This window comes from Panthera leo, chromosome D2, assembly GCF_018350215.1.
Source record: "Panthera leo isolate Ple1 chromosome D2, P.leo_Ple1_pat1.1, whole genome shotgun sequence".
NCBI classification, from domain to species: domain Eukaryota; kingdom Metazoa; phylum Chordata; class Mammalia; order Carnivora; family Felidae; genus Panthera; species Panthera leo.
The window spans coordinates 15,742,880-15,768,327 of record NC_056689.1 but is presented as its reverse complement, the minus strand read 5'-3'; the positions used below and the strand labels follow the sequence as shown (position 1 = coordinate 15,768,327).

The following is a 25,448-nucleotide window of genomic DNA, read 5'->3' as shown; positions in this document are numbered from 1 at the left end:
TACAAAGCTACAACGTGTTTTGTGAATGAGCCCTGCTGGCATTCAGGTTCCTGAAGGAAGCTAGCAGCCTTTCAGTAAGGGAATACTCAGAATTGTATCTTTCTACTGTGGGACTGCAAATGTTTTCCGAATAGCAGCTCTCGAGAAGACTTACTGCGCTGCGAACATTTGGTAATGGTGATTCCCGATATACTGACTTTGATATCAGTCTCATTCACCTTCCAGAGGTCGTACAGACCCAAGAAGCCACTTCAGGTGAAGGTTCAACCAACCAGGAACAAGGTTCCAGCTTTTGCGACACTCAGGGGCAAGTGTGTTTTGTGAGGCTGGCTACTTCAAGCGGGTGGTGGGGCCAAAATGGATGAGTTAGCCTTCTCCAGAAGCCACCTGCCCTTGGGACCCTGCCAAAGAAGGAGGTCTGAGAGCCCAGCTCCTCCCGGCTCCATAACTGCTTAGCTGGGTGACCCTGAACACATCATTTACGTCCCTGGGCCTCGGCTTCCTTATCCTTAAAATGTGGATATTGGGGGCACCTGGGTGGCTCAGTCGGTTAAGTGTCCAACTTCAGCTCAGGTCATGATCTCACTGTTCATGAGTTCGAACCCTGCATCAGGCTCTGTGCTGACAGTGTGGAGCCTGCTTGGGATTCTCTCTCTCCCTCTCTCTCTCTCTCGCTCTCTCTCTCTCTGCCCCTCCCCTGCTTTCTCTCTCTCTCTCTCTCTCTCTCTCTCTCTCTCTCTCTCTGAAAACTAATATAGTAACACCTACTTCAAAGAACTATTGGGAGATAAATGAGATAGCTGAAGTACTAAAGTATTATCTATCACACAGTAGCAACAGTAAGCAAATAAAGCTGCAATAATGGACTAGAATAATTATTGAGAAGAAGAGAAAATGGCCCGCAAATATTTGCAGATGAGACAAAGTGTCTGCCACATTCCATCATCAAGCCCATCTGTGTGATTACACTGATCAGGGCCACATTTTGGGAAAAATTATTTGTAATATAACAGACATAAAGCACACTGTCCTTTGTTCAACGAGACAGAACCCAACGGTAAGAGAAGAAATTGGAAAAAGAGAAGGAAAAGACACCCCTCGTTATCAAGAAAAGTGCATCTTACCTTGTGAATTGAGAAAAACAACCCCAACAATAATAAATGACAGGTTTGAAAAAAACAAAACAAAATGACTAGAGAGTCAAGAAAGAAAGAAAGAAGAAAAAAAAGACAAAGAGAGAAAGAAAGAAAGAAAGAAAGAAAAAAGGAGGGAAGAAGAGAAAGAAAGAAAGAAAGAAAGAAAGAAAGAAAGAAAAAGAAACAATGAAGGAAGGAAGAAGAGAAGGAAAGAAAGAAAGAAAGAAAGAAAGAAAGAAAGAAAAGAAAGAAAGAAACAAAAAGAAACAAGGAAGGAAGAAGAGAAGGAAAGAAAGAAAGAAAGAAAGAAAGAAAGAGAGAAAGAAAGAAAGAAAGAAAGAAAAAAGGAGGGAAGAAGAGAAAGAAAGAAAGAAAGAAAGAAAGAAAGAAAGAAAGAAAGAAAAAGAAACAATGAAGGAAGGAAGAAGAGAAGGAAAGAAAGAAAGAAAGAAAGAAAAGAAAGAAAGAAACAAAAAGAAACAAGGAAGGAAGAAGAGAAGGAAAGAAAGAAAGAAAGAAAGAAAGAAAGAAAGAAGAAAGAAAAAGAAACAATGAAGGAAGGAAGAAGAGAAGGAAAGAAAGAAAGAAAGAAAGAAAGAAAAGAAAGAAAGAAACAAAAAGAAACAATGAAGGAAGGAAGAAGAGAAGGAAAGAAAGAAAGAAAGAAAGAAAGAAAGAAAGAAGAAAGGAAGGAAGAAGAGAAAGAAAGAAAGAAAGAAAAAGAAGGAAAGAAAGAACAAAGGAAGAAAAGAAAGAAAGAAAGAAAGAAAGAGAAAAAGAAAAAAGGAAGGAAGGAAGGAAGGAAGGAAAGAAAGAAAGAAAGAAGAAGAGAAAGAAGAAAAGAAAGAAAAAGAAGGAAAGAAAGAAAGAAAGAGAAAAAAGGAAGGGAGGAAGAAGAGAAAGAAGAGAAAGAAGGAAGTAAAGAAAGAAAGAAAGAAAGAAAGAAAGAAAGAAAGAAGGAAGAAGAGAAAGAAGAAAAGAAAGAAAGAAGAGAAAGAAGGAAAGAAAGAAAGAAAGAAGGAAATAAAGAAAGAAAAAAATGAAGGAAGGAAGAAGAGAAAGAAAGAAAGAAAGAAAGAAAGAAAGAAAGAAAGACGGAAAGAAAGAAAAAATGAAGGAAGAAGAGAAAGAAAGAAAGATGGAAAGAAAGAAAAAATGAAGGAAGAAGAGGAAGAAAGAAAGAAAGAAAAAGGGAAGGAAGAAAGAAAAAGGGAAGGAAGGAAGAAGAGAAAGAAAAGAAAGAAAGAAAGAAAGAAAGAAAGAAAAGAAAGAAAGAAAGAAAAAGAAAATGAAGGAAGGAAGAAGAGAAAGAAAGGGTGCCTCCATGATGGGTCTCGCTCAGCCAGCCCTATACCCTTGGTGACCTCGCCAAATTCTCGTACTCATGCGACCAAACACAAATCCATCAAATCATCTCTTTCCACACATCTTTTTTGCTATGAATAAACCACACCGAAATGTACGCGTCTAAATGTATTCATTCGTCCATTCACACGTGTGTATGAAGTGCCTGCGACCTGCCAGCCAACCTGGGGGTGCAGCGATGCATGGTCGGCCCAGCTCACTAGCGCCCCCCTCGTGTTCGATGGTTACAGCAATCAAACCCCATATTACAGCTATTTGTATACAATTCGTTCTTTCCGGTTAGATTATAAGCTCTTGAAGGGAAGGACCGTATTCCATATTTTAAACTTTTCTTTTAAGTTTATTTATGCATTTGACAGACAGAGAGAAGCTCGAGCAGGCTCCACGTGGTCAGCGCAGAGCCCAGTGCAGGGCTCAAACTCACCAATCGTGAGATCGTGACCTGAGCCAAAATCAAGAGCTAGGTACTCAACAGACTGAGACACCCAGGCATCCCGGGAGGGACCATATTTTAATCATCTTGTTTCCCTTGGTTCCTGACAGAGTGTTCCATTAGCAGAAATTACCCAACAAGTGTTTACAGAAGCAAATCATCTCCAGCACGAATGGAACAAGAGAGCCCACGGTCTCCCTCCCACGAGCTCTTCAGATTTTAAGCCCACTTGACTGAGGCGGCTAAGACTTTCTATAAATCTGGCTGATCGTGTGATAGGAAGTAGACTGTTTTGCAACATAATCTGGAAAATGTCGGTGTTATGCCATGAGTATAAGCAGCAAAACGTGAAGTTAAGGAAGAGATGGGAAGTCACCCAAACGTTTCACATGTAGGCCAGTGCGTTCCCCAATGTCCAGGTGCCTGAGTTGAGGATAAGGCACCATCACAGATCTTGACATCCTGATCCTGGCAACAGGTGGCACACTGCTGTTGGAAGCAAGCAAACGGCATCTACCCCAGGGCTGTTCCCCTACGTAGAGACATCTAAGCGAGTATGAGGTCTCTGCAGAAATCCGGGCAGGACGATAGGAAGTTTACTGGTCTGAGAACGCTGTAAGTCAACGGAGATAAACTGTGGCCTCTCTGGAGGTCAACTAGAACCTCTTGAACTTCATCGGCCTCACAAAGTTGGCCCAAAAAAGCCAGAAAGCAACAAAGGATAGGAATGAAAGGAAGCCTAGCTACCCCTGCCAATACTTATGTTGATTCCAAAAAGGTACAAGGAAGGGGCACCTGGGTGGCTCAGCGGGGTAAGAGTCGCACTCTTGATTTGGGCTCAGGTCATGATCTCACCGTCGGTGAGATCGAGCGCTGCATCGGGCTCTGGACTGACAGAGAGGAGCCTGCTTGGGAGTCTCTCCCTCTCTCTCTCTCTGCCCCTTCCCTGAAAGCTTGCCAGTGTTCTCTCTCCCTCGAAATTAACATATTAAAAAAAAAGAAAGGTCTGAAGTTGAAGGTAAAGCTGAGAGCAGAGAAGAGGAACAAGACGTTCCAGCTTCACAACTTTCTGATAAGAAAACACCTAAGGAGTTAAAACTTCCTACCAGGATTCTGAAGGCCATCTCTAGACCAGTATGGTACCAGCTATTCCGGAAAATCCCTTTCATCTTTGTAAGGACTCGAGTTTGGAGCTCAGCCCGAACTTTTCTCCTACAGCCCCTAATGATAATTGATTTCTCCTCCAGAACAAGTCTCCTGACTTGTTCAGGAGACTGGCTGCTAAGCCTTTACAAAGACTTAGTTAAGGGAGTCCTAATTTCATCAATGGGAAAATGAGGGGACCAAATGGTAAAACCATCTCTCTAAAATTATGCAACAAGTCAGTAGTTAAACCAGTGTGTCACTTCCTCAGTTCTGATGCTATTAAGACATTCACCGATTTCAAGCAATGTATTCGTTACAGATAAATCTATGTGAGAATAACTGTCCTTGCACAAGAGAAAACAGAAGAACCAAAGCAAATGAGCTTCATTTACACTTTTTTTTAACAACAGACATGTTGTACAGATTCCTGACGGCCCCTTTACCTGGGGTGTAATTGTTACCCATGTTAAGAGAGATTTAAAATGGATTTTCAGGGTCGCCAGCGTGGCTCGGTCGGTTACACGTCCGACTTCGGCTCAGGTCACGATCTCGCGGTCCGTGGGTTCGAGCCCCGCGACGGGCTCTGTGCTGACAGCTAGGAGCCTGGAGCCTGCTTCGGATTCTGTGTCTCCCTCTCTCTGTCTGCCCCTCCCCTGCTTGTCCTCTGTCTCTCTCACTCTCCAAAATAAATAAACATTAAAATAACGGATTTTCAACTTGGAAAAAAAGACTAGTTGGTACAGAGCAGCTACAGCACAACACAACATGGCTTCACTCCACACTCTGCTCTGAAAGAGTTTGTCTGGATTCACATCATAAGCAACTCAAACAGTTTCTATTTTTTTAATGTTTATTTATGAGAGAGAGAGGGAGACAGAGCACGAGCGGGAGAGGGGCAGAGAAAGAGAGAGAGAGAGAAATCTGAAGCAGGCGCTAGGCTCCGAGCTGTCAGCACAGAGCCCAACACGGGGCTCGAACTCACGAGCCTTGAGATCACGACCTGAGCCAGAGTCGAACGCTTAATGGATCGAGCCACCCAAGCGCCCCTCAAACAGTTTAAAACAAAAAGACGGTAATGAAGAACTTGCAAAAATACTGGTTTGTATCATGTGACAAAAGACCAATACCCAGAATAAAGTTTCAAAAGCAAAAAACAGTATGTGTAATAATTCCAAAGACAAACAGGCCAAAAAACAAACGAACAAAAACCACAAGTGGCCATAAAGGTGCCTAACTTCAGCATCAATTAAATAAATAGGGGCGCCTGGGTGGCTCAGTCGGTTAAGAGTCCGACTTCGGCTCAGGTCATGATCTTGCGGTCCGTGAGTTCGAGCCCCGCGTCGGGCTCTGTGCTGACAGCTCAGAGCCTGGAGCCTGCTTCCGATTCTGTGTCTCCCTCTCTCTCTGACCCTCCCCCGTTCATGCTCTGTCTCTCCCTGTCTCAAAAATAAATAAACGTTAAAAAAAATTAAAAAAAAAAACAAATAAATAAATATGAAAACAATAAAAGTTTTCACATTAAAATCAGAAACAATAGACTGAGATTAGTCGCTGTTGGTGCCGGCTACAGGCTCACTCCTGAGTCACTGACAGAATCCTAACTGGGCACAACCTATCTGAGGGGCCATCTAGCAATATCTCCAAAATTTTGAGTGTGAGTACTGTTTTATCCAGCAATTCCATTCCTAGGAATTTATCCCCAAGAGATAGTTACATAAGTATGTATATACTTGTTTACATACAAGCATTTTGTTACTTAGAGCCAAACGCTGACAAGCCCCGAAGTGTCCTTTCGTAGGGATTAAATAATCGTGGAGGTACACAAGGAAATCCGGTTCATCGTTTAAAAAAGTAGACACTACCGAAATACTAACAAGGGAAAGACATCTACGATGTACTGGTAAGAAAAAAAAAAGCGACCGGGAAAACAGTATGAAGGGAATAATCCCATTTTTGTTTTGTTTTCTTAAAAAGTGCACACGCAGATTCAGACTAAAGTCTATTGACACGGGCTGCCTTCGGGGAGCGAGATTATAGGGGAGATGTATGCTCTACTTTATATATTTTTGTGTTGTCTGAACACATCTATCAATTTCGAAACTAAAGAATGCCATTTTTGACAAAATGAAGTATGCTTAAAATCATGAGCCTGTATCACAAACGTCTGTACAGTCTCGTATTCCATAAAATCCACATAACTTCACTCATCGAAATGAGCCATAAGGAAATTACTCTGGAGTCCACACCCTCTAGGCTGGAAGCTCTATACACCTGATCCAAAAAATCTTGGACAGTGTTCATTCCTGGCAGGAGCTATTTCCCCATGGTGCTGAAAAGCACAGTAAGGGACACGGGTTAATCCGAGGTGGGGGTCCAGGCAGCTTTTGCCCCTCGGTGGGCCAGAGGCTACTAACACAAGGGACTCATCGCCCGGCTTCAGGGGGGGCCAAGGAACCAGGAGGGACAAAAACAGCCAAACGAGGGAAGGTCTTCCCTTAAGACCAACCCAGGTACCACCCTCCTTTCTCCTGCGCTGGAATGTAGATGATGCCCCTTCATTGTTATTTTCACATCACAATGTCCTCGGGCATCAGGACTTCATTAGCACCTCCTCGGCCAAGTCTCCTGAGTCCCACACAAGAAGGAACTTAGTCTTTTCAGGCTGACTTTCCTTGATTCCCCCTCTTCTCTCTCCTGCGAGTAGTTCTGAAATTTCACCATCAAAGCACTGATGTACTTATACCTGGTAACAAGGAAACCCATCGTGGGCATCGCGCCCTCCTCCAGCGATAGATACCCTGGCTGCTGTCAAAATGCTCCTCTACTGAAGAACATTTTAAGACACAGGCTCTCAGGCCGCAGCCTTCAAAATGCACCAACACACACACACACACACACAGGCGGCAGAGGCTGTGGGAACAAAGAGGATCCAGAGACGTCTGGACAACTGGGGGCAGGACCCAACCCTAGAGTGGACCTCAGACGGAGGGGGTGTTAGTAAGGAATCCATATTAAGTTCTGGACTGATCACTGAACTACTCTCGACCAAGTGAATCTCTCTATTTTTAGGAAACACACACTGACGTATGGGGAGGGCCAAGGGCCACAATGCATGTAACTTATCCATAAAGGGTGCAGAAGAAAACAGCGTGCGTGGGCGTGTGCGTGCATCTGTGTGTGGACAGACGGACAGACAGAAGGATGGTAAGTAAGCCACTTCTGATAATCCAAGGCCAGCGACCAAATGTGCAGGGGCAACGGCTACCGCTGAGGGCTCCTTCCCAAACCACCTGGTGTCCTGCTGTTACAGAAAATGCAACACGTCTGGACACACACAAGGGAGCAGCCAGCTCTGCCTTCATCCCGTGTTGGAGGAAGGCATTCCGGGTGACACCGCGGGGCCCCAGGCATAGGGGCCGGGCCTCATCCAGGGGTCCCCAGGCCTCCTCCACCCCACCCTCCATCACCTTCCTCACTCACAGTGGCCCCTCAGGGCGGGGCACACTAGCCACCAGGACAGCTGCTTCTGTGCAGCCCCTGAACCTCCGCTATGCTCACACTTTGTCCCTTTACTCTAAGTAGGGACACTCCTTGGAGTTTTAAAATTCATGCCCTTTTAAACACTTTAAGGGACAGAGGCTCACAGGAACTTGCTAGTCCCTCCTTCTGAAGCCCCCAGTTTAGGCAATTCCAAAGTTCAAACGGCTTCTTCTTCTTTTTTTATTTATTTATTTATTTTTTTTTTTTAATGTTTGTTAATTTTTGAGAGAGACAGAGACAGGGTGTGAGCAGGGGAGGGGCAGAGGGAGGGAGACACAGAATCCCAAGGAGGCTCCAGGCTCTGAGCTGTCAGCGCGGAGCCCGTCGCGGGGCTCGAACCCACAGACCACAAGATCGTGACCTGAGAGAAGTCAGCTGCTTAACCGACTGAGCCAACCAGGCGCCCCTCAGATGGCTTCTTATTAATGGGACCCAGAAGCCCAAATTTAAACCTCTAAGCAGTGGCTTGGGGGTGCGGAAGGGGAGTGGACTCACCTGAGCAGGGAGAATAGAAGCCGCCAGCTTGGGCCACTGGGAGCAAGAACCTGCAAGAGAAGGAAGAGTTCTAGTTCAGAATCACAGAAAAACTTCCGGTCAGCAGTTGTTAAGGTGTGGTCTGAGAGTCCCCAGGGGTTCCCAGGACCCTTCCAGAGGTCTCCCGGGTTCAAACCATTTTCGCAGCAAAAGGCAGGATTTCCCTTTTCCACTCTCTTCCCGCCAAGGCACGGCGGAATCTTCTAGAGGCTGAGTAACCAGTCTCAGCACAAAAGGCTTGACAGTCTAGCTGTATTCTCGTAAGCGAGGCATTAAAGAGATTTGCAAAAATGTCGTTCTGCCCATTAAGTTTCTGTTGTTCTGGAAAACAGTGATTCTCGTAAAACATGTTATTTACAATAAAAGGTGAAGGGCTTACTGCTGCCATGTTTAATATACGAACAACTATTTTTAAACCTCTCCATTTGAATCCTAGTGTCACAAATCTCAGTAGAGATGAGCCCCATAATAAAAAGCTCTCTGGGATCCTCAATCACTTTTACAGATGTCCAGGGGGCCAAAAATTTGTCATTTACAGATGTCAACCAAAATTTTGACAACGGCTGGTCTAAGGGTCTATTTCTGGTACTAACTTCTGTTAGGCTGCATCTGCTTTTAATATAGCAGCAGCGGACAATATTGGATATACAGCACAAAGTACCAGGCGCTCTGCTATGTACTTTCTGTACACACGTTATTTCCACATTCATGATCACTTGAACAGAATCGGCCTCTCCTGCCTCCTGGATGAGAAGACTGGTACTCTAAGAAATGGATTATCTGCCCAAAGTGAAGCACACAGAACAGGGTGTGAACTTGAGTCAGCCTGGCTCCTGAGATCGTGATCTTTTCGTTACATCATTTCTAAAAACAGTCGTTGTAAGAATTTATGCAAACTGAACCAGGGCGAGGCGCGCTGAGGCCCCGCACCTCTACCTGACATCGTGCGGACTCAACACGCCACAGCGTGAGGTACGCGGCTTGGATGAAATGGTCACGACGTGGCTTCCCTAAGTCCTGGTAGAGTCCTGCACTCTGCTCCCTACAAAAGACAGACCCCAGTAAGTGAGCTGTCCCGCAACGGCCGGCTTACGCCTACAGTCCCAGAACGGTATTGACCGCGATCAATTACAAGACCACCTCCCAAGAAGGCTACCGTTGGCCTTGGCTTTGGGAAGCCCACCTTTTTCAATCTGTCTCCATTCTTACAAAGCCCTGAAACAGCTGACGAAAGGTTACTATCGTTAGTCCCTCAACTGCAGCAGGATTTAAGGTTATGTGCGCCTGTAAGGGAGGGGGGAGACATTCTCACGGACTTAACTTAATGGAGCCGATGCAGCCAATTCGGAGCTTAAAAATCCAAAGCACGTACGGCGAGTCCCTCAAAAAAAATTAAACCTGGAATTACCATACGATCTAGTAATTTCCCTTCTGGGTACATACCCAAGAGAACGGACAGCACAGGTTTTGAAAAGACGCACACACACCCGTGCTCACAGCAGCCTTACTCACAATAGCTAGAAGGCAGAAGCAGCTCAAGTGTCCATCAACAGATGAACGGAAGAACCAGCTGTGGCAAATCCACACGATGGAATATTACTCAGCTTTCAAAAGGAAGGGGATCGGAACACCTTACAACACGGACGAACGCCGAAGACGTGATGCCAAGTGAAGCAAACCGGCCGCACAAGGACAGATACTCCGGGACTCCCCTTACATGAGGTACCTAGAATAATCAGCTTCATTGAGACAGGAAGCAGAGTTGGGTGGTGGCCAGGGGCTGGGGGTGGGGGGGGTGGGGAGGGGGAGTTAGAGTTTAATGAGTACAACATTTCTGCTCGGGAAGAGGGAAAGTGTCTCGAGACAGATGGTTGCACCACTGTGTGAATATACTTAACGCCACTGAACCACACACTTAAAAATAGTAAATGTTCTGTTGTGTAAACTTTATCACACACACACACACACACACACACACACACACACACACCGAACAATTTATCAAAAAGACTTCTTAACATTAAATAACGGGGAAAAGAATATATTATTGGGCATCCTAGGTCATTGCTTCAATCTTTTACTAGCTTATTAACTCCAACCAGGGGCGCCTGGGTGGGTCAGTCGGTTGAGCATCCGACGACAGCTCAGGTCGTGATCTCACGGTTCACGAGTTCGAGCCCCGCGTGGGGCTCTCTACTGACAGCCCAGAGCCCGCTTAGGATCCTCTGTCCCAACCCCTTCTCTGCACCTCCCCTGCTCATGCTCTCTCTCTCCCTTTCTCTCAAAAATAAACATTTATAAATAAATAAATAACTCCAACCAAGCATCCATCCACTCGGCCCATGTTCGCCAACCACCTCCCAGCTACCAGCTCCTGTACCACGAACAGCAGAAGGAGACCGTCTCTGGGCAGCACAGGAAGGGCAGCGACCCAGGCATAGCACTAGATGTACTGAGATGCAATCTGGAAAGGCCTGCTTAGAAGACACAACTGCACGGTGAGTGATAAATGTTTCTGGCACACAAAGCCACAAGCTCGTACAACTACAAAAAAAAAAAATCGTATCCTCTGAACTATCTATATTTTTCAAAGTTGTAGGAACCCTTTTTTTTTTTCTCTCTCAAGAGGCTTTCTGGTCTTCTAATTTTTTTTTTTTTTAAATGCTGGTACATTATAAAACCCTCCGCTTTTTCGAAGTCCTATTGATGAAACGGTTTGTGTTTCATGACTCACTATTTTGGGGTTAATGTCTCCTCTTCGGCGGAGACCCTTTAAATGACGTTGTGACATCCCCCACACAATGAACGCAACTCTGTAAAAGGCACTTTTCCTTCCTTTGATACAAGCAAATATCCTGTAAACAATCCATGCTCCACTCTTTTAACTCACTGCTTTTGTTTACCGACAGGAAAGGAAACCACAAATCCTCCCAAGTGGGACTGGGGGGCTCCACGGTTCTCCATTTCCTACCGAGCAGGTGGTTTACATGAGGCAACTGGCTATTGTCTTTTGCCCTGTTTTTGCTCTGGAGAAGAAAATCGGTGGGCTTTCGGCAGAGCGTAGTTTTCTCAAAGAGCAGAACTTGGGGCTGTGCGCTGTCCCGCAGAGAGCGGGTCAGAGAAAGGCGAGATGCTCTCCTGTCCCCTGGCCCATTGCTGAGAGGCAGTGACTCATGCTCCAACAGGACTCTGTCTGCCAGAAAACCAGATTTGCAGGCAAAGAGAGGCCTGGCCCTTTGTTCTTACCAGCAGGTTCCTCAGCTCTTTTTCCCAGTGAAACAGGGCTCTGAGAAAGTGAGGGCAAATATTTACTTTCCACTGAGAAGAATAAAAATATTCGGTCCAGCTCGAAGTCATTACTTCTCCGATGTTAGGACATGCTTGCTAGTATTCAGGAAAAGCACCAGAGAAAGGCTACAGTGTTTTGTTCTTTGTTTTTATTTTAAACAGAAAAATTCCTTTCGAAAGAAGGACATGGGTCCGAGAGGCAAAGTCCTAAGCACCGCTTTCTGTCCTTGTACCTGTGAACGCTGGCAATGTGTGCAAGCAGTCCTTGCGCGGACCGCCCCCCACTCCCCAGTTCTGGGCCAACAGGCCAGCCACGTTTCCCGCCCTGAATCTCGGAACCACGGCCGTGTCCTGTGCACCGTCATGAGGCCCAGGGGTGCAGAGCTACAGTCTCAACCCAGACCTCACCCGCTCCAAAAGGAAACTGCACACTCCAGGAGATGGTTCCTCAAGAAGCAGATAACCGAACGTGGAATCGGCGCCAGATTCAAACAGCCAGTCGTTCCCAGAAAAGGGTTTGGCATCCGCGCAGATGAACGTCACCTTAGGCCACGTGCTCCAGGAAACGCATTTTGGAAACCGCTGCCCCTGCCACGCCCAGCGTTCACCAGCACTGACCACGCGCGGGCACGAGCCATCAGGCTTTTACTATCCCGGCCAGTCGCACTTAGACACACAGTCTTAAGTGTTTTCAGTCCATTTAGAGGTCTAGTTTTACCTGGGCGTCTCAATCACGGGCCGGAGGTCAAATGACTTCTCTGACCACCCTCAAGAGTCTACTTTTGCTGCGAATCGGGTCGGCGCGATGTGAAACTCTCAACGCGGGCAGCGATGCAGTTTGGCTACGAACATTTCCTTTGGAGTCTCAGCGTGGCGCCACGCACGACGTCACTCAGGTGGGCTTATATCTGTTTTCGTTTCGGTGTTTGTTTTGGCGGCTGTCGCAAACGTATTTTTAAATTGTTGCAAGAACCCTTAACAAGAGATTTACCCTCTTAAACGTTTAAGCGCACGATACGCTATTATTAACTCCATAGGCACGATGGGGCACAGCAGGTCTCGAGAATGTACTCATCTTTACGTTATAACTGCAACCTTATACGTATTGAACAGAAATTCCCTATCTGCCCCCTGCCCAGCCCCTGGCAACCACCATGCCCCTCTCTGTTCCCGTGAGTCTGGTTATTTTTGGATTCCTCTCGTAAGTACGATCACATGGCATCTGTTCTCCTGGAACTGGTTTATTTCACTTCGTATAACGTCCTGCAACTTCCTCCTTGTCACATAAGGCAGGGTTTCTTGTTTAAGGCTGAATAGTATCCTTTGTATATATTCCCCGGCATTCTTTTCAAGTCAGGTGGAAAGAAGAAGGGCTCTGGAAACGCAGCCCCTTCAAAGTTATTTAAACATTGAATCAATATTTACTTAGCACCTCGAGCATTCAAACACTGTACTAAACACTGTCCATTCTCGTCACCTAAGGCTCACTGCCTAATGGAGGGAGCCAACCTTTATACAGGTAAGTGGGATGAAATCTCTCGAAGGGCCCCGTTGGGGCACCAGGGAGGGGGAGGCCAAATTTTACCTGGGAGGAGAGAGAGAGGGAAGGTTTTCTACAGCAGGTAACACGGGAGTAGCCGAACCATGGCAAAGGTGTGGGGCGTGGTGGGGACAGTCCTATTCCCTCATGTCTATCAGCAAGGTACATACAGTCTTCCTCTCCCCCATGACTGGCCCAGGGTGAATAAAGAAGAATCTAGGCCTTGAATGCCTCCCCACACCTCGCAGAGCATTCATCATCCCTGTAACACTCTGCTCTCGTATCTAGACTCTAGGATCCAGGAGGGCGGGGGCAAGGTTCACACTATGCGTCCCGTCCTAAGCACTGTGCTCCGTGCTTTTCTTCAAAAGTACCCGGTCGGTATTTCCTGAAGATTGAAGGAAAAAGAGAAGGATGGAGGGAAAGGGGAGGAGGGAGGAAAGAGGAAGGAAAAAAGACTGGCTCTCTGTGAAGACTTGAAAGCCGCGGAGAATGAGAACACAGTAGGCCAGCACAGTAAGGAGCACACGGTGCGCATCGGCCGGAAGAGAGAACGGAGGCGTTTCAGGACGGAATTCCCAAGGAATGAGCTAAACCGTGTGCAATCACCCCTGCGCTGCCATTTTTGACCTACAAAAGCAGGAATTTCATGTGACTCAACCTCCCACACGCTCCTCCCCAGTGAACTTAACTATTCCACGCCTATGACTGCGACGCATCACTTGCTTTGGTACCCTGCTAGCTTTGCGCCCAAACAGCGAGCTGTCACCCCACCGTGCCACCCCACCCCGGCACCCCTACCTCGACATGCGAAGGGCGGAGTGCACATCCCTCCCGCCAAACCTCGCCCTCGGCCCCCGCTCCACACCCTGGCTGACGTCTCTGTTCTCCCTGCCCGTGCCCTCGTCCGCCACCGTGGACCGTGGCAGCTCCGGTGTCTGTCTGCCCGGCACACCAGGGCCACGCCCCCTTCTTCTGGCTCTTGTGGGGAACCTTCCCTGGCCCCACGTAATGCCGTCCACTGGGCCACTCGAGGCCCGGCATTCCCTCACCCTCAGTGCCCAGTTCCATGTGCAGAACCAAAGCCAAGTCGTCTACGTCGTCCCTGGACAGCGCAGGGGTCTGGGGAGGGAGAAGTTCGGTTTCAGCTAAGAGCACTAGCTAGGGGGACTTGAGCTCCTGCTACTGGCTGCCGTCTTGCCGATGACACAGAGAGAGCGCGGCCGTGAAGGACTCCGCAAAGCGGAGTCAAGATACAGAGAAAGGGTCTGGGGCCACGTCAGAACCCCCGGCTCTGTAGCATGCTACTCCTAGATGCCTCCGTTACTTGAGCGATACCCTTTCCGTTTCTGCTTAAAGTTGGGTTTCTGTCATTCATAACCAGTGGTCCAGATGAATTACCTGGGCAAAACTGTACCGCACAGAACATCACCTCAAAGGAGTCTTCAAATGATTCCCCTAAGATGGCCTTTACTCTGACAGTCATGGCGTCAGTAGGCTCTTCCCCAAATAAAGAAGCCCTGTAGTTCCCATCACCCCAAACGCCAGCATCCTTACGGCCTCAGTGAGAGGCCTTCACCCCAATACAACTTTCTCAGACATCTCCAGAGGAAAAAAGTTTTCAAGAAAACCCTTCTAGACAGACAGTGTCTCTTGCTCTCTGCTACCCCCAGGGACCATTCCTTACACCATTTATTCTGACATTTTTCAGTCAGTATCGTAGATGATGATTTATTTATAGACGTCTGCCACCTTCAATCGGGAGTCCTTAATGAGCAGAGGCCTTAGGCACAAGAGGTAATCGATACACCGCTGGTGACATGACTAATCCTAAGCAGGCGAGCCTCCTGTGTTCAAAAACAATGGCTGGCGATGACGTCACAATCGATTCGAAGCCTGCACCCCTTTTCCATAAATTTATTACGTTACTTTTTCTTCGGATTTCTAAGCATAAATAACTAAATCAGCACGACTACTGAGACGTCCTTGATGCGGCGTAGCAAATGCTCTGGGCTCCCTCAGTACATCCCACAAACAAGGTGAGGAGGAAGGACCCTTGGGAGCCAGTACCCCCTTGCTAAATTAAGCTAGACAGCTTTCACCACCCCTCGGTGATCGCAAAGTCCAAACTTGTAACCAAGGCAACCAAGCACTGGCGGTCTGTCCAGCCGCCTCTTCCAGCCCCTCGCCCCGCCACGCTTGCTCACACACCCAAACGGTGGTTTTCACTTGCTTAGGTAGAGGGTGGAGCAGTAAGAACTCCTGATACTGTTTGGCGAACACGCTCTCCTCTACCGAGTGTGTGACACGTGATGAATGATGACATCATGTTAGTTTGGGAACCGGGAACGTTTTTATTAGCAGAAGGATGTGCGTGGTGGATTGAGATCCATCACCACAAGCACGCCTACCTGGGGGCAAAAAAAAAAAAAAAAAAAAAAAAGGATGTTGAACTTGGCCCACACAGTTGATACATGTCTTTCCATCCTCATTTGCTAGTTTGCTTTATCATCCGCTTGGAGACAAGCAAAACATCACAAATAAGAAAATATCCTTCCTTAACGTGGCGGTGCATGGTCTGAAGGGCTGACAACGGATCCAAACTTAGGGACACCCTCAAAACCCGTGGTACCCTGCACGGTCTACAGGTCGGACAAAATTCTAACGTAACAATATGATGATGCCATTTTAGGACTTGGGGACCCTCCGTCGTACACCTGAAATCGTGTTCAGTAAATCGATCAAGAAAAGAAAGGATAAAACATACTTCAGAAATTCAAGTAGATTCCCTACTGTAAGGATAGTTGCCAAGAGCAACCATGATAAACTGAAAAAGTCTAAATTCACGCAGATGACTCCTGGCCTCCATAAAAGGTAAAATGTCCCAACTAAAAACCTTGCTAGCAGTGCTGTCGGTCTTCTGACACTGGGAGGGACAGAACCCATCACCAGATGCATTTTTTTGAATCATCCTTAAATATCGCTTACACAAAACTCAAGATGAAAAGTCTATGCTGAGCTGGGCAAACCAGACAGAAGGAACATGAGAAAGGGAAAATACACTGGCATAGATTCATCTACTGAGGGCTTGACCACATCCAGAACGGAAGAAAGAACTCTGACCGTGCAAAGTGACATAATAACTGTGTTGCCACCTTGGGCAGGGCAGAGGATCCCAGCTAGTATGTAAGGGTGCACTTCCTTTAAGCCCCATTACTTCACTTTGTTCAGCATTTATTTTTTTTTTAAGTTTATTTATTTATTTTGACAGAGAGAGAGAGAGAGAGAGAGAGGGAGAGAGAGCACAAGCAGTGGAGGGGCAGAGAGACAGAGGGATAGAGAGAGAATCCCAGATGGATTCAGGAATCCATCTTACAAACCACGAGATCATGATTTGAGCCGAAATCAAGGGCCGGACGCTTAACTGACTGAGCCACCCAGGCGTCCCTCACTTTGTTCAACTTGAAACAATTATGTATCTTAGTCAACTGAGGCGTAGATCTTTATTGTATACACCTAAATGTAGAAAATGGGAAGCTAACCTCCGTAACTGATACGCAATTTGGGGAGAAAATACAGTGGAACCATCTGAAGTGTAACAAGAGAACAACCCTTGCCCATCCATGTAGGTTATCAGCCATCATCAGGAAGACATGTCTTCTATGTTTTCTCAGTACCAAGATATCAGACCTTTAGGTGATATGTTCTACATGTGTGCTACCTATATGTTCTACACGTACAATCAGTATCCTAGTCTAGGGGCTACCGCTTGTTTTCTAACTGACTTCCCCTCCTTCCCCAGCAATGGAAGATATTTTACAGCCTCAACTCTAGAAGCAGACATCCTACCACCGCAGAGCAGTGGGCCTCACTGTACAAGCACAGATGAAGAGGTGCGGTCTCTAAGTAAAGTGGGGGAGTAAGAATGATATGGGCCAAAGGTTAGGAACTTTGCAAAAATGGAAAGTGACCAAAGCAGAATAATCTCCTCTTAATGTCCTCTCTCTTCCTCCCCTTTCCTTCCGATCTCTCTCGCCTCCAAAAAGTCTTCCCCCTCCAAAGGAGCCCACAATTTGATATCTATACCTGTCTACACAGAAGTACAGCAATGAAACAACACAAAACGACCAAAGGAGGAAGAAAGCCCGTCTGGAAGAGTCATGTTCCATCACAAGGTTCTCTTGGTCTTAGTAACCTAACAAGGGGGGGAAAGCAGAGCAAAGAGGAAGCTAGAGTGTGGATCCTGAACGTGCAAATCGCAGGGTTTCTAGAACTGATGAAAACAAAGCTGGAGGTTGGTAATAATGCCACACTGACTTGCACACACTGTACAAATGCCCGCTGACCTGAATGAAAGATTTCACAGGTCCCAAGCAAGAAAAGCATGAGGAACAAACCTGGAAAGGGTGGTACCTCTAATCTGTAACCATAACACCAGTAATAAAAAGAAAACTGGAGAATAGAGTTGGGATGGTATTTCAAAACAAAAGGCCAACGTGAAAAGATAGTATTGACTTGGCTTGACTTCATTAGCTACTCCAGAAAACTCCCACAGAAAGGCAAAACACAAGACGCGGTTCCTCCTCCAGACCTCGTGTTTGCTGTGCATGGGGACAGGGCTGGGACAGGGGGTTCTGCCACGCTTCTGCCCACACTGCTCTTTGGTAGCTTCTCAGTGATCGCGTGGGTCGATCTGATCCCAGTGACGTCAATGAAAAAGCCATAAACCAGAATATCTAGGCTCACGTGATCCACACGCTTGAGGAGATGTCCGCTAAGGTATTTATTAATATTTTATCAGACGTTTTCATTTTGCTCAGACTAGCACATCACCTCTACAATGCCTCTACAACCGGGGATTCTTAATGGAAAGAGCCATTGAAGGAAACCTGGCCTCGTCTCGAGAGGCCCTAAGGGACTAACTCCAGCCTGGGTATTCCACGTTCACAGAAGGAGTCCCTTGCACCATCACACAAAATCAGAAAACCAAGAGAAAAATAAAATGGGGCAAAATAGCAACTCCCGAGTAACCGACCAACCTGACAAATTCGTAGTAACGGTAACAAAAAACGAAGGCAGTAGTTCTAACCCATGAAATAGTGATTAGCCCCCACCATCACCCAGGTAAGTTTCTTTTAACGACTAAGAAAGGAAAGCACAGACAGAAATGACAAGGTGTTCTAGGCACAAAACCTTTCTCTTCTGGAGCCTTCCGAAGAGCAACTCACCTGTGATGCTTCAGAAGCACAAAACAACGTAAACGGCCGAACCGCCTAGTCATGGTGCAAACACACTTGGAAAACGGGAGTGAATGACTTTATCACGGGCAGCAGAATCAATTTCACAACCACTCCACGCCCCTGCCCTTCGCGCTGGAAAACACTGGTTTTCTTAAGCTAACATCCACAGAGGCTGGAGTGTTGACGGGGGAAGTGGTTCTGCACAGCCGGTGACAGGGACTTCCAGGGGTCAGGAAAGAGACCTGCGAGGGCCAGGGCAGCGAAGGAAGGGAGCAGCGTCACAGTGCAGCATGGACGGGACAGGCTGTGCAGCTCCCTTTCACGATGTCCTAAATTACCTCAAGGAGCACTCGATAAACCAGACTGTCTTCAAACCCACTGACTTTATGAACCCGTTACTCTTGATCTAATGACTCAAACTACAACACGTTTCTGGAGTCACACAGCAGGCACGGATTTAGATGTCGCGGACGCGTGAGCCGCCGCCCCCAGTGAGAGTTCCAGCCTCTAGGAGCTCTCTTCACCTCGGGCCCCGCCACGTCTGCGGTCTGTGTCTGTACGATTAGTACAAATCAAGCCCAGCTTCTGCTTCACCGAGCACCCTCCCCATCTGTTTTAAAGCAACGGTTCTCGGGGTGCCTGGGTGGCTCAGTCGGTTAAGCGTCCGACGTCACTCAGGTCATGATCTCACCCTCCGTGAGACGCACCATTACCTCGTATTTCAGCGAGCAATCCACTATTCAGACGTGGCTTGGTGGTGACACTCGACAGGAAAGGAACAACGTGGGCGTGTTTTCAAGGGAAACAGCCAATAAGCTACTGAGATCTTAGCCTCTGTGCAGCCCTAGGACTCTTTGAAAACTTGTATTTCCATATGCACCGTGACACTGACAACTTCCCTGTATTTAAAGGCTTTTCCAATTGGCGATAGGATATTTTTCACTTACAAAATAAAATCTATCAACACTTGGGAGATGTTCCAAATGACCAATGCGTGACGTTCAAAATCACATCCGGGACAGAGTTTTGAAAGTTAATATATGTGGTTTCAGAATCCACATCTCAACCAACCTTTAAGGAACCACCACTAGTTGGGGAGCCTGGGTGGCTCAGTCGGTTAAGCGTCCGACTTCGGCTCAGGTCATGATCTCGCGGTTCACGAGTTCGAACCTGCCTTGGGCTCTCTGCTGTCAGTGCAGAGCCCCGCTTCGCTTCTGATCCTCTGTCCCCCCCTCTATCTGCCCCTCCTCTGCTGGTGCATGCGCTCTCTCTCTCTCTCTCTCTCTCAAAAATAAATAAACATTAAAAAAGAAACCACCACCATTTGGGGCGCCTGGGTGGCTCAGTTGGTTGAGCGTCCAACTTCGGCTCAGGTCACGATCTCATGGTTCACGAGTTCGAGCCCCACTTCAGGCTCTGTGCTGACAGCTCAGAGCCTGGAGCCTGCTTCAGATTCTGCGTCTCCCTCTCTCTTGGGCCCCTCCCCTGCTCATGTTCAGTCTTAAGACACTCCCATCCCCACTCTCTCCCCAACCACATATCCATGTGAGGCTGGATTTTCATCATACGTGGCAACTGGAAGAACGTATCACAGCAGAATGGATGCAGACACAAAAATGAGAACCCAGCTGTCTTCAGTTATGCCCAATATTCAAGGCATTTTTATAGAAAGGTATAAAAAATTCATACAACGCTTCTTAATTAGGTTTGTTTGGGTTTGGAAAATGGTGACTTTTGACAAAAAAAAAATGCTGTTTATGTTAACGTGAATTCTGCTCAATAACGATTTTTTTTTTAATCTCTTGGTTTTTATTTCTAATGTGATAAACATCAGTGGATACAGCCATATAAACAAAAGCTCCCTGGAGTCCTCGATAATTTTGAAGTGTGTACAAAAGTCCCGAGACGAAAATATTTGAGAATCACCACCTTAAAAAGGAACACTTAGATGGTAACTCCCACAGGGAGACAAATTTGAGAAAGAAAGCAGGTGGGCTAACATTTCTTAATCATCAGATGACAATGCAAAAAACAGTCCCATCTTAATTCATTAAGCCAAATATACATTCACTGAGGTCTCTCTTTAAGGAGAGACAAATGGTTAAGGTATTTAAACATGTGGATCGCCATTAATCTTCTACAGATTTCCCAAATGACTGGTCTCGTGTGACGTTAGGGTAACACCGTATGCAAATTCACCCAATTAGCTCACTGATACTTGTACACTCTCCCGAATTCACTAACATCCACCACATTGTCTTTTGCCACCATTGGCTGAGAGACTTCTCACTGAATTATTGATTTTCTGCCAATTAATTACCATAGTAAGATTCAGTAGGGCTTATCTCTGTAGAAATTGTCCCTTCTCCAGTCTTCCTTTTCTTGGGCCCTTTAGAGTCTCTTGGGGAATCAAAATAATTGGAAGCCTAAAGACGCGATCCTGAATTCTAAAAATATCCCTGGCATAACTTACAAACAAGCCAGTTGTCAGACGCTTAAGTGGACAAAGACCTATTTTTCACTGCATAACAGGCTTTGATGCTCTTCCCTTAGATCTTCCCTCAATTCTCTGTCACTTCAACAACTTTACCACTCGAATCTTAGAATAAATCAGTTGTGCTGAACCCAGCCGAAGACTGCTAAGTACATTCATGTACAAACGCTCATTCATAAAAGCCGCATGCTTGACCTTACAAGAACAATAGAAAACAAATTCGCCTTACCGATGGGCAAGCCTGGAAATCTAAGAGAAGGGAAAACAGGGTCTAATTCCCGAAATAATACTTGCACAGCTAAGCGGACGTCCCTGCAGCAACTCTAGGATTTAGACTCCACAGCAAAAGAGGATGCTATTCAAAGCCTCCGGATTTCATCTCAAGAATACCCATTACGGCCCTTCTTAAGTTCTCTAAAATGTGGGTGTCACCGGCTTGAGCAGTGAGACTCAATAAGGCTCTGTGTTCAGCACAACCTCAGTTTGGAAAAAGCAAACAAATTAAGCCACGGTGTAAATGCTGAGGAAGAAGAAAGAGAAGGAAAGAAAGAAACTTTACGACAGCATCCACATTTAACAAGGTTGCTGGAGGAAGAAAGACATTTTGAGTTATACACATTCTTTTCTGGAAAGAGGGAAGGCACAGAGGAAAAACACCGAGGACTGGTATCAGATGCACCTTGGGACCCCAGCCTCACCTACATCCTGAAAGATAGGGCCTGGGGCCAGCCCACAGGACCTGCCACACAGCATGTCAGCCCTGGCTTCCTCCTACACCTGCACCAGCATACACACAAAAAAAGAAAAAAAATGGTCCTGCAGTGAAGGAGAGTGAGATCTTCCAACGCCCAGCCAACCAGAGTCACTGTACAAACAGCAAATTCATTAACATGCAACAGACAAGGGGCAACTGGCTAGAGAAGCAATCCTCTAAAGAGAGAACTGAAATCCACCGACTTCAAACACACATAATACCAACAGGAAAGCCTGTGCTTCCTCAGACTTTCCTCCATATAGTTTAGAACAAACAAAAGGTTTCAAACCTTGAGCAAGTTCAGGGCTGCTGAGAAGAAAAGCTGGTAAATCGGAACGTGGTGCATTCAGAGTGTGGGTTTGTTTTCCGGGGAGCAGGGCAGAGGGCTCACCGACCTATTTCGTGCCCCCAGCACCCCGGTGTGAAGGTATCGGCCCGAATGGGAATCATGAGAAAATGGGCAAGTGTATCTGAACGGGAAGACTTAGTAACACAGAAATGAGTAACTCTGCCTGTTACACAAATATTTCACACGTGATTCTCTACTTCCCTGACCAAACTGGAAAATAACTCAACTGTTTATATTTCGGGGGGGGGGGGGGGTTAAAAAAAAAAAGGAGTACTGAAATGTTCCACGTGGGTCAGCAGGGGCACTGGAATCAGTCCTGTAACGTGTGGACTAATCAGGACTGCATGGAAGGCTATCCTCTTCCTCCAGCCCCAGGTCCGCCCAGGGTGCGAGGGGCAGTGGGCCGGGTGGGGGTGGCGCTCAGGGCTCCGGGCAGACCAGACAGGACAGCAGGCTCAGCGCTGCTGAGCCTAGTCCCTTCTTTCCCACTAATCAATGCCCAAAGGGGCGACCAGGACCAGGGGGAAAGATGGCTGAATTACCTATTTCTACTAATCTACTACTGGAAAATAAACCACCAGAGAAAGGGAAGGGAAAGAATGTAAAATTATCAATTCTTAGACACACACACACACACACACACACGCTGTTAGAGGCTGTCTGATAGCGAGAGGAATATTTAGCACAGACATTTGCAGACACTTACTGTCTGAATTAAAATGGGAAGCGGCAGAGATAGGAGTCACTGAATAATTAGCAATGACGACAATTTTACTCTGCTATCTGCCAGATACAATTACGTTCACTCCATCTCCGGAGGTAAACACATCCGAACTGGTAGATCTGAATGGGACCACCTGCCACTTGTCTTTGTTTTGTTTTGTTTTGTTTTAAAGGTTCTTCATTTCGGGATACAACTATGGACACCTAAAATGTTTACGTCCAAAAAAAAAAAAAAAAAACAGTCATAGCCTATTATAAATTGTGACTTCTGGTACTGAATCAAAATAACTTCTGGTTTATCTGGGAAAATCAAACAAGAGCTGATGTATCAAGCTGTCTACACGTTGCTGGCCTGAAAGGCATTAGAAGGGCTAAGCAAAACTTCCTGAATCATCAAAGAAAGGAAGGTTTATTGTTACCCAGAAACTTGGTAAACTGGTAAGTTTTCCAGAATTAAAAAAAAAAAAAAAATTTCCAAAACCTTTCCTTAAGGGCCTCAGAAAACCAGCAACGAGCCTAATTTCTTACTACCGAGTAGAAAGGAGCACCGATATGTCAAACGTCGGTGTACCCTTTCCATATGTTCGCCACACGAGAAAGAACCCTGGAGCACACATGCCTTTCTCTCCTTAAATCCCACATCTCCTTCTTTCCTCTGCACAACTAGAAAAACAGAAGAGGGGGCAAAATCGTTATAAGTAACTAAGAAGATCTGCTCCTTCACTGCAAAAGATTCTCAGGTTTGTTTTTTTTTAATGCTTTATTATTTGGTGGCTGGCGGAGGGGGCGCAGAGGGAGAGGGAGACATAGAATCTGAAGTGGGCTCCAGGCTCTGAGCCATCAGCACAGACCCTGACCGGGGCTCGAACTCAAGAACCAAGAGAGAAAGACCGGAGCTGAAGTCGGATGCTTAACCGACTGAGCCGCCCAGGTGCCCCAAGATTCTTAGTTTTAACAGCAGCCCAACTGCACAGCCGGACATATGCAGGTAAATCCAAATTTCTTAGGAAACTCAGACACCAGCTGCAAAATGAATCCAAACATGCGTCTCTCCCGGGGCTGCATAAATTACGACATCTCCTATCTCACACTCCTAACAAAAAACAACACTTCCAAGAAAAACAAGAAGAGATTTTCTCTGAAAGTTAAATACTCCCCCACAAAGATGCCTCTAAAATGTTACATTAGCTGGTCATACTCCCAAAAGTCAAGAAATACTCATTTGTTTAATAGCCCATGTTTACAGAGTCCTAGTGGTGGCCGGGGACAGGGGCTGAAGCCAGGAGCCAGCCCCCACCAGCCCACAGGATGCTAGCATTCAGCCTGTGGATCAACACCAACCCACTTTCCCAGATATTCTTGAACGTAAGCAAGATATTAACTAGAGGTGTTCCTTTCTAGGGCCTGACACAAAGACTACATTACATAAAAAGTTTAAATGCATATATAGTTCTACAGAATAAGGAATTCTGAAATAACTCTCCGTAAAGATTTATTGTCTCTAGGGTGCTTTTCATAAAATGATTTATTGTGGTTTCACCAAAATGATTAGAGGGAAACATTCCAAAATATCTATAAAACGTTGCTAGGCATCTCAAAAGTTAGCCAAGTGGCAAGAATGTTCCAACAAGTTGTCAAAATAAAATGAAAAGACAAAAATTCTCGGCAACACAGAGAATAAAATAACGATATCCCATTAAAAACAAAAACAGAAAAAAGTCCTTGTGTGAAATGAGCAATAGTCACAGAGCTATAATGAGGATCTTTAGAAAAGTGGATTTCTAATAGGCAAGTAGTTGGACAACGTGGCCCCAGGGATGTTTTTTTTCCTCCGTGGATACGAGGGCAGAGACCTTGCCTGGGTAGGCACGGACTAGCTCTTTTTCTGCATGGTCAGTGCTAACCCACACAGGCAGGCTCAGGTCCCTCCGACAGCGGTACTCAGCCGCCGCCCCTTGACCTCTGGCCGGTGGATCGGGCTTCTGACCCTCTAGCCTCCTGTCGACCAGCAGACTGGTCCCAGCCCCAAGATTTCTCAAAGCCCCTCTCCCCCACAATCTTTCAGTGACCTCACTCCATCACCCCCCCCACCCCCCCCCCCCCCCCCCCCCGGGCTAAAACAGACTTGCGAGGTATGACTCCAGTTCCACCTAACTCGTAACAGGAAAAGCGAAGAGAAAACATGAACCAATGGAGAGGGAAAAGGAAAAGGTAGCCAGAGCTAGTAGGTGGTTAAGGCCCGTGATGGGGGGGGGGGGGGGGGGGGCAGGGCATGGGTGTGAATGAATAAAAAGCGAGCAGATGGTCCTGGGAAGAGCGTAAAAACACAAGGAGAAGTTGAGTCAGAGGGGCTAGGACCAAGGATGCAGCACCAAGGGAGACATGACTAACACCCACAGGGGCCTGGGTAGGGATCGCACCCGAACCTCACTGTAAGCTCCCAATCATCCATTCCAGTAGCTCTTTCTGGAGCGACTGTGCCTGTGTAATTCTGTTCCGGAGAGTTCCCTCTTCGTTCTCTCCCTGGAGAAACACCTTGAACCAGCACTAAAGGCAACCGTTGGGACTCTTTTCCCAGCCTCGCTGTTAACTCTTCCCTTTAAGGGTTTAGCAACATCAGTGCGCTTCAGCGTTCACGAAATCTTCTCCCAGGTCAACCACGTGAAATGGCCTGAGTCTCCCAACTTTAATAGACTCTTTCTTACATCTGGTCAGAATCTCTGCTGTTTCTAACACCATTTAAGTTCACTAAAAATTCCAAGTCCCGGAAGTCAGAAAGAGTACCAATAACCCCCCAAAAGCTCAGCGGCGGGGGAAGAGCAGGGCCCCCGATTCCAGATTTGAGGCTAGGGCTCTGACCCAGAACAGGTGGGGGGGGGTGGGGGGTGGGGGGAGGTCCTGGCCAC

The 25,448-nt window shown here is 46.6% G+C and overlaps 1 protein-coding gene across 6 annotated transcripts in view; it reads right to left on the bottom strand.

Annotated features, from left to right (window-relative positions):
- Positions 1 to 25,448, bottom strand: part of SIPA1L2 (signal induced proliferation associated 1 like 2) — a 223,197-nt gene that overhangs the window by 164,922 nt on the left and 32,827 nt on the right. For all 6 annotated transcript variants that reach the window (XM_042907476.1, XM_042907478.1, XM_042907480.1 and 3 more), the window contains exon 2: positions 8,116 to 8,165. The gene's annotated coding sequence lies outside the window, so the exon portion shown is untranslated. The remainder of the gene's footprint in view (positions 1 to 8,115; positions 8,166 to 25,448) is intronic.